The sequence below is a fragment of the Protopterus annectens genome, chromosome 1.part1 (genome assembly GCF_019279795.1).
Source record: "Protopterus annectens isolate FY-2018-M chromosome 1.part1, PAN1.0, whole genome shotgun sequence".
NCBI classification, from domain to species: Eukaryota; Metazoa; Chordata; order Ceratodontiformes; family Protopteridae; genus Protopterus; species Protopterus annectens.
The window spans coordinates 828,466,820-828,484,108 of NC_056726.1; positions in this window are offsets into that span (position 1 = coordinate 828,466,820).

A 17,289-nucleotide genomic window follows, 5' to 3' on the forward strand; every position below is an offset into this window, starting at 1 on the left:
GGAGCACGATGCTGATTTGCAAACTATGCATGCACATTACATTTTGTCAACAGCTGTGAATAAGTTGAGGCAGTCTGCAGTGTGCAACAGCAGATAGTCTTTGCAGGAATGACTATCATTCATGGTTGCAAGTACACACAGATCTGAAGCACAACATTAGGTGTTACTTTTCAACCTGTTAATAAAAGAACTCTGGATAAAGAAGCAAATAATGAGAGCGAAAGCCCGAAATTATGGACAATATTTAAATATTGCTCCTTTACACTTAGAGTAAAAAGGTTTTACATTAGCCTGCATTTTCTGAGGGATATGAAGTCTGAAACACAAATGTCTGTCATTAGTTAATGACATCAGTCCTCAAGGATTTGCCAGGAAACCACCAAATGTATGATGAACAGATTGAAAATATGAGGCAAAAATCTGGACAAGCCATAAAATCTGAAGCATTCAGAGGTGTGGTTATTTAGCAGGGACAAGCCGTGAAATCTGAAGCATTCAGAGGTGTGGTTATTACAGTGGCGGCTGGTGACTTCAAATCAAAGGGGGGCTGCAGGAGACAGATGAATGGGTGGGGTCAATGGGAAGGGGTGTGGCCAACTAGAAAGGGTAGGAGCTATGCTCAAAACCACAAAAACTAACTAAATACACTGCCCTGGGTGCCAAACCGTCATTATGAGAGTCCAATCAAGACAAAATGAAGTGTAGAAGAATAAAAATATTTCAATCCATTGGCTGCATGACAGCTTACTTAATATCTAGATGGAAACAAAAAGGTTGTAAGGCATGAAAAATAAATTACTTTTTAAATACATTAATGGAATGCCAGTCAAAATCAAGTATAAGAAAAACAAGCAGTACTCAACTCAAACCACTTCTTGCACTGCAGTTCTAATTATAATTTGTATTCAGCTTTATTAAAGTACCAAGTAACATGCTGAAAGTAGAAATCTCTGATGCCCCCACTTGTAAAAATGTTTCTTATCCAAAAAAAAAGACCTGCTGCCTGACAACTATTTACTTGTTTCATGGGGAAAACATGATCAAAGTAAAAAAATGAAAAGCAAACAAGAAATAAGCTCAAGATACATTGCTTAAAAGGATTACTGTACAGGTTATGGACCACAAGATTGACATTCTGTTTAGTTTACGGGTAAAGCCTGCAGAGATAACTGGAAGTCTCCAAGTGTAATGAGCTTCTTAAAATAATGTAATCATATCCTTTATTACAAATACTGTCATATGCATTTCAATACCCAAGGCTTATACATTATCTAGTTAAGTATTCTCTACATGGCAACAACAGAAAGGCTTCCAATGTTGGCAATTCTTTAACAGTATGCTTATTAAAGATTACTTGCATCTTACGATCTCAGCCAAGCTTACCTGATGGTCATTAAAGTATTGCTACTTAAACACAGAGCAACAGGCACTTTGAGTAATAAGCATAAATCAACAGTACAAAAATATGACAGAAATCAGACCATTCTGCAAAAATCGAGGACAGATGAAAAGCCACTGTAGTACTTGTGTCTACCTTGGATGGGGGGGGGGTACTCTGCACATTTACACTGCATAACTACTGCTTGCCTTGCTTCGACACATCCAGAGTCACTACATGGGGGAGTGGGGTGCAACAAGTATGTCAAATGTGAAATCTCTCTGGCTGACTGTGATGGCCCTGATACATTTGTCATACCTCTCAACCTCAGAGCAAGAAATCTGGACAAAGCCATACAAAGAAGTGGGACAAAGGCCCAAAAGTAAGGACAATTTTTAAATATTGCTCTTATAAACTTAGAAAGATAATAGAATAGGTCTTGCATTAGTATGAATTTTCTGAATGGTATGAAATCTGAAACTCAAATGTCTGTTATTATTTTCTAACTTCAGTCTTTAATGATTTGTCACTAATTTGCCAAAAAAACCCACAATTTTATGAAAAATGGACCAAAAATGTGATGTAAAAATATAAAATAGCCACACAATACAGCTGGGAACCTGTCAAAGAAGGGACACTTTAATATTAGTACTGCTAACTTGAGCAGCTGACAAAATAAAATAATTTATATGCATTTCTGAAATAAAAGTAATCTATAACTCTGATTATTACAGTTATTTCTTAATTGTAAACCCTCCATGTTTTCTTCCAAAATTGCTATTTTGTGGAGGGATTATTAGGGGGAAGAGCAACATTTTGAGCCAAAATCAGGGACGGTTGAGAGGTTTGGCTATGCCTAATTCTATAAAGCAATTTATTTGCATGTACCTGTCAACCTGTTAATGCAATAAATCTGAACAAGGCCAAATATATTGGGGGAACATATAAACAGTACTAAAAATTGCTCTTGTATAAACTGAGACAGTTGATAGAACAACAGGTCTTACTTTAGCATGCATTTTTCTGAAGGTTATGAAGTCTGAAACTCAGTGTGTCATTATTTAGTGACTTAATTCCTAAATGATTTGCCAGAAAACCACAAATTTTATGAGGAACAAACCAAAAATAAGAAGCAAAAATCTATTCATTCTTTGAAAATCTGGACAGTTTGGAGGTATAGTTCAGCTGGGGCTGTCTTTAAGTTTGCCGCCCTTCCCCCTCACAAAATCATGGTCAAATAGAGCATCCCCCTGCAGCCATTCCAATGATCCATTACTTGGCTATTTCACTCCATTTACCATAAACACTAATGTGCATACTGATTTACTTCTAAGATGATCTGGACTTCATTTGAAAGTTTTATTTTGCATTTTACAGCACAAACACTAAGACATCTGCTAAACAAACTTAGCATTAAAACTTCTCTGCCCTTGAAACTCACATTCATTGAAACAGCATTGAAACCCACATTCAAAGAAAATACATTTTACCAGTGGCAGATAAAGATTAATTCTGGGCTGTTTTCAAATCATAGGCCCCTTGCGTATGAAACATACATGTGCTCTTTGATACACCTTCCTATTGTTTTGAACATTTTTCCAGTAAACTATGAAACAAAACACATGCACCAATAATGACAAAACTGCCCAATTCAGAACATCTTTCCAGTAAACAATGAAACAAAATGCATGCACCCATAATGACAAAACTGCCCAGTTTAGAACATTTCTATCATAAAAGTCTACTCAAACTTCTACAGTTCACCATTATCAGTAAATATGCACAATTCTACAGTCCTCCATTATCAGTAAATATGCACAATATCTGAAGAAGTAAAAAAGTCATCTAAATAATTCCACATTAAATAAATCTGTAACTAATGAAGAGGTTGCTGCTAGCAAACACCTTTATATTTCATGGTTTCATCGAAAAATAAAGTGTCTGATGCCCCTGAGGAATAAATTGCCTATATTACATTAAAAATGATAAGCTAGTAATATTGCAATAGGAAATGGATGGCAAACTGATAACAGGCTCATAGTTAGTATCTTAACTTTTTCAGTATAGCAGCATTCACCCATTGTGGGAGTAGAACCAACAACCTTCTGCATCAAAAGCAAGTACACAACCTGTTGCGCTATTAACAATGCAAGCTGACTTAGCATAAGCAGCACTAAACTTCTCTTCCCCTGCAGCTCTCAGCTCCTTGTAAAATCTACTCAATACTCAACTGCATCTCAACTTCGCAGCACAAGAAATCTGGAAAAAGCCAAATTTATTGGGGGGGGGGATTCAAAAGTCCAAAAACCAGGGACACATTAAACATTGCTTGTATAATCTTGGAAAGTTGCTAGAATAAAATGCTGTGTTACCACCATAAATTTTATTGCCAAGGTTCCTGTGCAAAAGAGTCAGAGCAACATACCATTATGCCAAATCAGCTGCTTTGGGAAAGAAAAATTCTGTGTTACCACCATACATTTTACTGCCAAGGTCCCTGTGCAAAACAGTCAAAGCAACATACCACTTCGCCAAATTAGCTGCTTAGTGAAAGAGCGGAAGACTGAAACTTAAATGGCTATCATTTAATGAATTCAGTTCTCACCATAGCTGTCAACCTCTTAGCACAAAACACCTGGACAAACCCAGTAATGAGGAAATACAGCCCTCAAACATATTCAGTGAATTCAGTTCTTGCCATAGCTGTCAACCTTAGCACAAAAAAACTGGACAAAGCCAATAATGGCGTAATACAGTCCCAAAAGTCAGGACAAATTTCAAATATTCATCTTATAAACTTAGAAAATTGCTAGAATAAAAGGTTGTGTTGCTATGTAATAAAATGTTGTGTTACTATGTATTTTCTGAAGAATATGAAGTCTGAAATTCAAATGCCTGTCAATTTTACTTCTGATGGAACAAAAACAATTTTCAGCAGAGGCCCAGGGAGAAATACTGCAGACACATGTCTTTGTAAAATGGCAGGACACCAGAGCAAATCCACAAAAACACAGGGATGAGATGCAGACTCCACACAGAAGGCACCCCAGCCAAGAATCAAACCAGAAAACCTATAGCTGTGAGGCAACAATGCTACCACTGCACCATCAAATATGTAAGGAGTTAAACATTCAGAAACCTGATGTCTGAAATTCAAATGCCTGTCAATTTGATTTAACATTTGTTAATCAGGTCAGTCTGACTTGGAACAAAAAAACAATTTTCAGCAGAGGCCCAGGAAGAAATAATGCAGACATGTCTTTGCAACATGGGAGGACACAAAAGCAAACCCACACAAACACAGGGAGAAGATGCAGACCCCACACAGAAGGCACCCCAGCCAAGAATCAAACCTGAGAACCTGCAGCTGTGAGGCAACAATGCTACCACTGCACCATCAAATATCAATTATTGCAACATTTAGAAACTACAGATATTATGACGAACAGATCAGATCAAATATGAGGCAAAAATCTGTAATTTTTTTACAAATGGTGGTGGGTAGGAAATTCAGGTCCTTAACACCTGCATACAAGGTACAGGGTTCAAGCCTGAGGTATTCTCTATCACGCTACCATGAGTATGTTCTAGCCACCAGTATATAGCAACTGGGGCATACACACACACACACACACACACACACACACACACACACACACACACACACACACACACACACACACACACACACACACACACACACACACACCCCAGGGAAGGAGCATCTGATAAAAGTGTGGTGGAACAACAGCTTCACAACCACCCTACTGGTAGTGAAAGGCACAGCTGTTTACCACAGGTAAAGCAGTAACATATAGACCAGATATATAAACAGTGACAGTGCAGTGTTACATAAAACAAACATGATGCATGCAGTGTTAACACTGGGTTATGCTGGGCAGTGAATTATTGGGTTGTATTGTACAGTGTAGTGTTACATAAAACAAACATGATGCATGCAGTGTTAATGCTGGGCAGTGAATTATTGGGTTGTTATTGTATTGTACATCAGACATTTTCACATACACCACACAGTCATGAATGTGTGCAAGGGTAGCTGGGGACACATTGATACATGGCTATCTACACACACACACATACACACTGGGAGGGAGTAGCATGTCACAGAAAGTGAAGAGGGGTGGTTTGGGGTGATAGGTGTTCTTTATCCAGGACAGTTTACTCCTGCAATGGAGTGGAAATGTCACTTCCTGACTGTGACCTGTGAATACTCCACTAGCTTGTTGCAATGGGGGTTGGGTTCCCACCAACAAATATGGTGTATGAGTGAGTAACCATGATCTGGATGGAATCCTCTGGCAAGGTGTCCTAGTGGTGGCTGGTTGTCATGGCAACCCACAATAAGAATGTGGGACAGTGTTGTACACTTCCACATGCATATAAGGACTGTGTGCTCTAAGATGGTTCCCCATATGGGCACTCCTGGTATTTACAGTATTCAACAACAGCACTGCCAGTGTATGCAGTGATGGTGACACTGGCAATCCTCCATGTGGAGGTAAAGATGGAACCAGTGTCTGCCACCACAGATCTCATAAGACCAATCAGCACTGTGACCCTAGACTCCATGTCCTCATGGATGCAACATGACCTGATAGATATCTGTTAACTACTTCACTTCTTGTAGAGTGCTCCAGTTTAAAGTATAGAAGTAACAACTGCCCCAGTGTTCTGCTTTAAATGATAACTGCTCTGCTTTCTACATTGTTATTGGCTCAGCCCCAACAAGGCAATGAACCAGTGAGAAGCTAACGTTTTGGAGAGTGCCACCACTCAAGGCAAGCAGATAATCCAATCACTGTTTGTGCTACTGGATACTGAATTTGAGTGACTGCATGCAAGAAAGAACTTTGGTATTTTAAAAATGTTACAATGAGCTATTAACATTGATATGTTTTATGTGGCAATGTTTTTAAGATTAAGTTGCTGCCGGAATACATATATATTTGGTTTCAGTACAATGAGAGCACTCCCTGATTATCAGGATCTTTAGCTCCACGGATAACAGTAGGGAAGTATTTGCATTAGTCAGAAACACCATCATATCATGTCAAATTGCCCACAACTCCTACTTAGAGTTTTTGTAAATCCAAATCATCCTTAAGAAATTCAACTATTACTTCATTGGTAGCTATAGATATCCAGTGATGTCTGCCATATAGCATGGAAATTACCTTAATATAATTGAGGGGTTAATATTAAACTAAATCCCTTTATGCTTGTAGACTTCAATTATCCAAGCATTGATTGTCACACTTGCACCTCTAAAAATGAATATGCTCAGCACTTCCTACATTTTGTTAATACCAATACACTGGAGCAAATTATAAAACTACAAAGTATATGCTTTAATATCCTTGGCCCTTGCCAACCTAGCTCTCATCTGTAACCACCCCACATCCCCTCATGCTTGATTAAATCTGAACACAGATCAACCATTTTTGTCAGGCCTAGGGGTAACATCCCATCACCAAATAAGGCTATCCTCTGGGGCCTCTCCAGGACAAGATTACTTCAGCTTGAAGACCAAGGCAAACTTCCCAACGGTCTCCCACAAATATACCCAACCGAGAGACCTGCCACATTCAGCTCTGACTTTTATCAATTCCTAATCAGTTACATAGAAAAGTCAGAATCCATTTGCCCTAAAATGATGGTCATTTGAAAAAATAATCCTCTCTGGTGGAACTTCTGTATTAATAAGCTGTTTGACAAAACAATAGAAATAACAAAAGGGTTCAACAAATCCCTTTCTACCTACCTCAAGTCAGCACTTGAAAAATGTAAGCAAGAAACTTAAGTGCACTATTAATAAATGTAAAATGAAATATGAGCTTAAGAAAGCTACAAATACTAAAGGAAACGACATTTTTTTTTAAGTTATGTCACAAAATTTACTGTAAGTTCACTGTAGCTAAAATATTTAGAGATACACATACCTTTGTTTCCACTTGGATGGTTTATCTATGATTCCTACTGGCTTAAGATGGGGATGGTAAATGTTGAATATGTTCTCTGTGGTATCTCTGCCCAGCCTGCTGTGGTCCACTGTCTCAGTATTATGTAATGCATGATATGTTAACCATGGTCTAAATACCCTGTGCCTTCTTGGACAATGTCTGGCACCATCACCAGCTGCTCCTTGTATCAGAGCTTGTTGCACATATTACGTTTACAATGGCTGCAACAACCCCCTGTGTTTCAGCATGTGTTGAAATTCAGAGCTAAAGTGTGCATGACATGTTCGCTCTTGTTTTATACATCTGAGAATTGCTCTACCATGATTTCTTTCTTCATTAGTTTACAGCATGGCTGATTATACGTTCATTAACATATTCTGCTTGTAATTCTTGATTTGCAGCCAGCCACAATGTGTACTGCTGTTAACTGATTAGCAAACTCCCTGCTGGATGTGGCCATCATGCACACAAGTTTAGCAGGAAGTGTAGGCGATCATGAATCTCAGCCTTTATCTTGTCCTCCATTTTACTATGTTGTTTTGATAATGCAGTATAGTATTTTGATGGCAATATATGCCTACGTATTTAAATTTTGATTTGCTTTTAACTCTTGAAAACCTACTGGATCGATATAAGGGTAATCCTCAATTAAAGGGAAAAGTACTGATTCTTGTAAATTTCATTTGTAGTTTGATACATTAGAAAATAATTGAGTTGTATTAAATTTTTTAAAATGTCGGTATATGGGCATGTCAAATATATAGTGACATTATCCACAAAAACTGCTAAAGATAATCTAAAGTCACTACATTTCAGTAAATAGAAATATCTTTTTGTAAATATAAGACTAAGGGTTCAATATAAACATTTTTACCGTAATTCCTTGTTTTTGTACTTTTCTCTTTGAAGTCACAGGACTTGCAATAACAGGTGTTGCAGTTCTGACACTGAGTCTTTTATTTAACTGATGTCTACCTGACTTATGCTAAATTTGTGACCATATTCTTCAACAACCCCAACTGACTACAGGAAAACTAAATGTAGTTGAGTCAACAAATGACCACTGCAAAACTAAAAGTAGTGGAGTCGACAAATGACCACTGCAAAACTAAATGTAGTGGAGTCAGTTTGTCAGCATTATTGCAGGGGCAGTCACCCACCTGCACTCCCCTCCACGTAGTACCTGTATGAATGCTCCAATGTTAAGAAAAAAAAACATTCAATATGTATACCTTTTAAGTTTTCTCTAAGGTGGAATAATATCAAAAAGTAGTATATCTGGAGTTAAGCTGCTTTGCCTCCCACACTAGGAGAGTACAAGACTATCATCTCACCATCAAAGCAATTATAGTGAAATTATAATGCTTACCAATAGCTGTGGTGGCATATGAAGTGGGAGCAAGCTGCACACACACACACACACACACACATACACACACACACACACACACACACACACACACACACACACACACACACACACACACACACACACACACACACACACACACGCACACACACACACTTTGTTACATCCATAGTTGTCCCTCTTACCTGGAGCGACACACAATCCCTTCAGTACATGCAGATCCCTTGGGCCATTAACTCCAGAGCGACACCATTAACTCCAAATCCCTCGGGCCATTAAATCCATAGCGGCACCCTCTTACCTGGACCGACACACAATCGCTTCAGTACATGTAGATCCCTTGGGCCATTAACTCCATAGCGACACCATTAACTCCAAATCCCTCAGGCCATTAAATTCATAGTGACACCACCACGCGAGATCCCCCAACGAGACTCCTGGAGCACATCCACCACGCGAGATTCACGACGAGACTCCAGCCTGCCGACGTTGCAGTCTGGGTCTGATCTGTTTCCAGTGACAGTCTATGCAGTTAAAACTGCATAGACTTCTGGGATCTCTGCTCTTACATGTTTCCCAGTCCGGACTGCTGTTGAGACAGTCTACGCATGCTCCAGACTGTCTTAGCAGCAATCTGGACTAGTGCGCATGTGCCAAAAGTCCGTAATTTTTTCATTTTTTTTATCCACGTGAACTTTAATTTTTTTTATTTCTTTACTTTCTTTACAGCTGGGGGGCTGCAGTCTGGCAGTCCAATAGCATGGGCCGCCCCTTAGCAGGGACAAGCCGTGAAATCTGAAGCATTCAGAGGTATGGTTATTTAGCAGGGACAAGCTGTGAAATCTGAAGCATTCAGAGGTATGGTTATTTAGCAGGGACAAGCTGTGAAATCTGAAGCATTCAGAGGTATGGTTATTTAGCAGGGACAAGATGTGAAATCTGAAGCACTCAGAGGTGTGGTTATTTAGCAGGGACAAGCCGTGAAATCTGAAGCATTCAGAGGTATGGTTATTTAGCAGGGACAAACCATGAAATCTGAAGCACTCAGAGGTGTGGTTATTTAGCAGGGATCTTCAAAGCAAGTGCATGTTTTCTTCTTCAGCACATGAACTGAATTAATACCTGACAAAAATAGCAACCAGTAGGCTGGTGAAAGTTTCCTAAAAACTCTTTCAGTAATTGAGAGGCTGAGATAGGGCTTAATGAATGAAATTTTTTTAGAGCCTCAGTTAGCATTGTCACCTCACAGCAAGAGGTTCTCTGGTTCGATCCTCGGCTGGGGTGCCTTCTGTGCGGAGTCTGCATGTCCTCCCTGTGGTTGCGTGGGTTTCCTCTGGGTGCTCCGGTTTCCTCCCACATCCCAAAGACATGCTGTAGGTGGATTGGACACTCTAAATTGGCCCTAGGTATGAGTGTGTGCATATGTGTGTGCACCTTCTGTGGAAGGTTGGGTGCCGTGCTGGCAACTTGACACTGTAAAACTCCACTGCCAATCATTAGCAGACAGATGATCCACTGTGGCAACCCCTAACCGGGAAAAGCCAAAAGAAGAAGAAGATTGTAGGACTGCACCCTGATGCCCAGCCTATATTTCAGAGGTGGGCAGCATATGTCATGCAGTAATTTAAATGTGTTTCCAGGAATAGTGATGCTGTCCCTGTGATGAGAAGCCATTTATATTTACTTAGTGTGATGCACTGATGTGCAATTCTACTGATTTGATGACTGAATCTCTGTATTTTGTGCTTTTTTTTTTTTTTTTTTTTTTTTTGTGGTGATGGTATCTGTAATACAGAAATATTCTGAGTAGACAGCAGTGCAGTGGAGGAGAGGCCATATTCAAGCTTGGGTATTAATCCATGACAGCAATTGCTCTTCTGGCATCTGGGGTAAGAATATTAGATATGCTGTAGACAATTTAAGTTGTGGGAGTATATTACTAAAGGCTAATTCTGTGTGTGTGTGTCTGTGTGTGTGCGTGTGTGTATGTGCGTGTGTGTGTGTGTGTGTGTGTGTGTGTGTGTGTGTGTGTGTGTGTGTGTGTGTGTGTGCTTGCACGTGCTAAATGATAAAGAATAAAGTGACTCCTATGGTGAGTGGTAATTAGCAGTAGTATATTTGTGGGATCGGCAATAATAATATCAGAGGCATTTTTAATATGTTTGAGGTTTCAAACATCACCATCGATGTTTTTGAGATAGTTATAAGTAAACTGTTCATAGCTAACCACTGCCAGAGGTACATGAAGTCCTGTTTTAAGCCCTTGGTATTGGCATTTCCATGTTGGCCAGCATGTACAATGCCAGTATCGTCTGCATAAAGGATGCAGTTGAGGTGAGGAAGAGTCCAAAAAAATCAACTGACCGAACTATATTTTCCCAGACGTGTATATTATTTACACCATCCCCACATTTGTACACAGTTTCTGGCAGATCTTTTATGAATGTGTACCCATTTCTAAAAATACTTGCACCACATTTGCCAAATCACAATAGATTGTGAATTACAACTAGAATACATTCTATTTTTGGAAGAATGTTCATATTTTTAGGCCTTGTTTGCCCCTGCACAGGATGTACCTAGTTCTGAAGGTATATCTCCATTTTCAGACTTGATTTGCACTTCACAACATTTTCTGAATCTCTGTTATCAGCTGTCTACTATACAGAAAACCAAACTACATGACCAACATACTAATGGCAACAGCATTTTAAAGAAAGAGGATGTATATCTTAACATCTCCCTTTTTCTGAAGGAAAAATAAACTAATTTAGTAGAATTTTGCAATATGGTTAAAGTCTACATGTTTTACACTGTCTCTTTGATAATGTGCTTATATTTTTCATTTTCGTCAGCCTGTTTTTTCAAACGGGATTGAGTAGTATCCCACATTCCTACTGGAAGTGGAAAGAGTTGTGCTATTTGATATTCAGATTTTATGCTAATTAGATGTCTGGATTTTTTTTTAGCTGGATGTTCCTACTTTTCTAGATGTTTTGTTCCTATTTTCAGTGTTGCAGGTTGAGTGGTACGGGGTACATCTCTGATCTAAATGGACCTTTTTTATGGTCAACCAGGAGTTTACAAAGGAGGAAGCAAACAATTCAATTGTCACAACAAATTGTCTCAGTAACAACAAAGCTTGAAATTTTGTGCTGAATAAACTAACACATATAAGGTGTTAAACTTCTATTATTGCATTTTAAAAAAATGTCCACTGTAATGGATTTTTCTTAACTAAACAAATGTTGTTTATTGAAGCACATTGGAGCACATTGGTGTGTGTGTTCACTGTAAATTTGTGGCTTTCTGACAAATGGTTAAGGATGGAGATGCAAAAAATGGTTAAGGATTGCAGTCAGTAAATGACTGCCATTTGAGTTTCATAACTTCACATAAAGCAAAGTATTTCTCTTACTCTATTCAAATGAAATTTGGCTAGCTCAATGGGAAACTGTAAATTCACACCTGACTTAGCACCTATGTCCCTTAACAAAAGGGGAAATGAGTAATTTCTCAGTTACATACTTGTTTTGCTCACCTGGGTATATTCATGCACAAAATGTAAGGCTAAAAAAGCTACCATGGGTAATGTAAGACTAGGATTCTACTGATTTTCAGATATCAGCAGCCTATTATGTACCTATGAACTTGTATCCTGAAGAAAACAGATGATTATGCAAAACTGGGAGCTTTTACAGATATTTGTGTGTAGTGGAGTGAGTAGGGGAGAGCTGAGGTATGTGGGAATTCATGGTACCATAATGTTGGAAGACTCTTCACTAATAGGTGGTGTATAAGTACTATCACTTTACACACACATATATTTATATATATATATATATATATATATATATATATATATATATATATATATATATATATATACTTTGTTTAATAATAGAAAGGAGCCACTTTTGAGATTTTAAGTATTTTGCTTCAGATTATTTAAGTTTTTCTGCATTGCCGCCTACTTTTGAGCATTTTCTGGCTTGTTAAACTTGATTTCTGTGTTGGTAACTGTATTTAGAACACAACCTAGAGATGATTACTGAATTTCCTGCCTGCACTTATTTTTAAAATCATTTTTTTTTATCTGTCTCTGGCCTAGCACTTAAGTGTGGGGTCATTTACTGCACTGCTCTAACTTGTTGATACTTATGAACCTCTGCTTTCCTTAAAAAAACAAAAAAAACTTGCTTTTCTCCCACTTTTCTGAGATTTAAAAAAGTTCATTTACAGATTTGCTGTTCTGAACTGTTTGTAAGTTTCTTGGAGGCATACCTCTCAACTTTACAGATTTTCACAGAATGTCCAGATTTTTGCCTTACATTTTTGCTCCGTTTTTCATAAAATTGTGGCTTTCTGACAAATTAGTGGAAAATCATTAAAGATTGAAGTTAGAAAATAATGACAGTCATTTGAGTTTTAGACTTCATACCCTTCAGAAAATTCATGCTAATGCAAAACCTGTTATTCTATCAACTTTCTAAGTTTGTAAGAGCAATACTTAAAATTGTCCCTATTTGTACCACTTTTTTCACGGCTTTGTCTAGATTTCTTACTCTAAGAGGTTGAGAGGTATGCGTGGAGGCCATTGTTTGCTTGGGCTAAAGGGAAGTCTCTGTGTTCATCAGTGGCAGTGATAAACATTGAGCAGCCTGCCTGCCCCTGTGGGAGTGGTTACTGCCTTGAAACTGTAGTTTTATTGGCCATTTTGGGTCAATTCCAAACTCCTTGATCTCCCTCTCTTAAAACCCGATTGCCTCATGGTTTTGGCATCTTTTTGGACTTGTTGGCTGTTGATGAAGCACCCACCAAGAGGAGAAAATGCTGAGGGAAGAAAGGAGCCACTTTTGAGATTTTAAGTATTTTGCTTCAGATTATTTGTTAAGTTTTTCTGCATTGCCACCTACTTTTGAGCATTTTCTGGCTTGTTAAACTTGATTTCTGTGTTGATAACTGTATTTAGAACACAACCTAGAGCTGATTACTGAATTTCCTGCCTGCACTCATTTTTAAAATCGTTTTTTTTTCTTAACTTGCATTTTACCTGTCTCTGGCCTAGCACTCAAGTGTGGGGTCATTTACTGCACTGTTCTAACTTGTTGATACTTGTGAACCTCTGCTTTCCTTAAAAAAACAAAAAAACAAAAAAAATCTTGCTGTTTTCCCATTTTTCTGAGATTTAAAAAAGTTCAGTTACAGATTTGCTGTTCTGAACTGTTTGTAAGTTTCTTGGAGGCCATTGTTTGCTTGGGCTAAAGGGAAGTCTCTGTGTTCATCAGTGGCAGTGATAAACATTGAGCAGCCTGCCTGCCCCTGTGGGAGTGGTTACTGCCTTGAAACCACAAAACCGAACCACAAAAGGAGGGGGAGTTTCCATATTTATCAAGGATATCCACACCTCCAGGTTAGTGGCATTGCACAAAGTATTGGAGACCATCCATGTGCAACTAACAGTGGGCAAGACTGCTTTTCAGTTTATAGCATCCTACAGACCACCCTCTCAAAGTCAGGAATCCCACTCGGCTTTCCTGAAAACATTGGAGAACATGAAGATCTCTCCGAACACCATTATATTGGGCGACTTCAACTACCCAAACATTGACTGGGAGCACTACTCAAGCCCCAGCACCTTAGCCCAAAGGTTCCTGGAAATTATAAACTCAAATGCTATGGAACAACTAGTCACCACTCCCACAAGAGGGGACAACATACTAGACCTGATCAATACCAATATGGGGACTCTATGCTCCACACCAGAAGTATATCCCTCATTGGTAAGATCAGACCATAAATTAATTTCACTGGATGTCCACATCCAGATCCCACCCCCAGCCCAGAAAACCACAGTGAAAAACTTCTCAAAAGCGAACTTCTCACTTCTCAAAACCAAGTGGAATCCTTCAAGGCCCCAGGGCCAGTGGAAACTACGCCCAAACTGCAGAATCCTATATAAATGCATTCTATGGACATCTCCAGGAATGCATGGATCATGCTATCCCAAACAAATCCAAGACCCAATCATCCAAAGGCAGGCCCAGTCTGGTGGACCCCTGCCATAAATGAACTGTACAACAGAAGGAGGAAGCTACTACATGATAGAGCAAAATCCCTAATAGGGAAGGCATCTCTGATCAGTACTAGCAAAAAATTATGATCCCTTATAAAATCCTCCAAGGCCAGCTTCGAGAGAAAAATTGCACAGGACACCAAAGACAATCATAAGGCTTTTTCAGTTATGTTAGAAACCTGGGATGCAACTCCCAGACTTGTCCTGAGTTGATTCTAAACAACAAAAAATACACTGAACCCACAGACATCGCCAATATCCTGGCAGACAGGTTCAGTGCAAACTTCTCCACCCCCCTCCCCCAAAAGAGCAAGTATCTATCCCGGCAGAGAGCTGCCTCCCAAACATCTCAGATGCTCAGGTGAAGGCTGCCCTCTCCAATGCAAAAAACACTGCTTCCATGGGACCAGATGGCATCCCAGGTTGCGTCTTACATGAACTCCAAGAGGAACTAATCCCTCAAATAAAACAGCTATACAATCTCAGCCTCACTACAGGATATGTGCCCACAGAATGGCGTACAGCAACAGTGGTCCCACTCCACAAAGGTGGAGCCTCTACGGACCGTGGAAACTATCGCCCCATAAGCCTGACTCGCTTAGTCTGCAAGGCTATGGAGAGGATCATCATGGAGCTCATAAACAAAGACATTGGGGACCTACAGACACTAGATCCTACCCAGTTCGGCTTTGTCAAGGGCAGATCCTGCCTTTTGAACCTGGTTGACTTCTTTGAAACAGTCACCAAAGCCATAGATGAAGGGAAGGTAGTCCACACAGCCTATCTGGACCTTGCAAAGGCATTTGACACAATACCCCACTCGGGCATCATAGATAAGCTATCCAGCTTAAATATAAACCCCTATGACACAAGATGGGTCGCAAACTGGCTCAAAGACAGAACCCACAGAGTGAGAGTTGCTGGAGCCATGTCAGACTCGAAACCGGTCACAAGTGGTGTCCCACAGGGTTCTGTCCTGGGACCACTCTTGGTCGGTATATACTTTTCCGAGGAACAGGCAAACGTGGGAGGACTATGGCTCACCAAGTTCACAGATGACTGCAAACTGGGTGCCATAATCAACTCTCCAGCTGACACAAACATCCTTCAAAAAAGTCTCACAGAGACAGATAACTGGTGCCAGCACCATGGTTTAAAGCTAAATGCCAAAAAATGTATAGTCATACCCTTTGGCAAAAACAATGTGCCCACAAATTACCACATAGGCGGAAACCCATTAAGTACAGAGAAAGTTATTAGGGACCTGGGGACCCAAGTTGATAGCAATCTCTCCTTTGAAAACCACATTGCCAAAGTGGTTAGAAAGACCTTCTACATAGCCCACCTCATCATGAAGGGTTTCACATCTAGATCAAGAGAGGTAATCATGCCCCTTTATTCATCCCTCATCAGGCCCATCATAGACTACAATGCCCCTTTTGGGATGTACCTTACCTGACACCTGCAGCAATTAGAAAGACCCCAAAAGTATCTCACCAAGAGGATCAAGAGTCTCAAACAGATGCCACTCTACTCAGTTGCATACCGCCTACTTCGAGGTGATCTATGCCTGACATACAAAGCTATGTCAAATCCAGAATTAATGGACATGCTCCACCTCAGTAAATCTAAATCCCTTAGAGCCACATGCTTGAGGGACTTGAACCTCAGCACAGAAATAAATAGAACTTGCTGGAGGGACAGGTTCATAACCCAGAGGCTCCCTTCGCTCTGGAATAGAATTCCAGTTCATGTGAGGCAGAGCACCTCACTGAATCTCTTCAAGAAGAATCTCGATAAGTGGATGGGAGATTGTAGGTTTGTCCCAGGGATTACTCCTGTGTCACTATTAGACAGAGGCACAGTAAACTAAACCTTAAAAAGGGCACAGTATACTCAAATCAAGGGGTGGCGTAAGACATACAGAATGGGCTAGGCTTATAATTGCCCCAGGGCAGATAGCCTAGTATGAACCTATGAACCTATGAAACTGTAGTTTTATTGGCCATTTTGGGTCAATTCCAAACTCCTTGATCTCACTCTCTTAAAACCCGATTACCTCGTGGTTTTGGCATCTTTTTGGACTTGTTGGCTGTTGGTGAAGCACCCACCAAGAGGAGAAAATGCTGAGAGAAGAAAGGAGCCACTTTTGAGATTTTAAGTATTTTGCTTCAGATTATTTGCTAAGTTTTCTGCATTGCCGCCTACTTTTGAGCATTTTTTGGCTTGTTAAACTTGATTTCTGTGTTGGTAACTGTATTTAGAACACAACCTAGAGCTGATTACTGAATTTCCTGCCTGCACTTATTTTTAAAATCATTTTTTTCTTAAAACTTGCATTTTATCTGTCTCTGGCCTAGCACTCAAGTGTGGGGTCATTTACTGCACTGTTCTAACTTGTTGATACTTGTGAACCTCTGCTTTCCTTAAAAAAAAACGAAAAACAAAAACATTTTGCTTTTTTCCCACTTTTCTGAGATTTAAA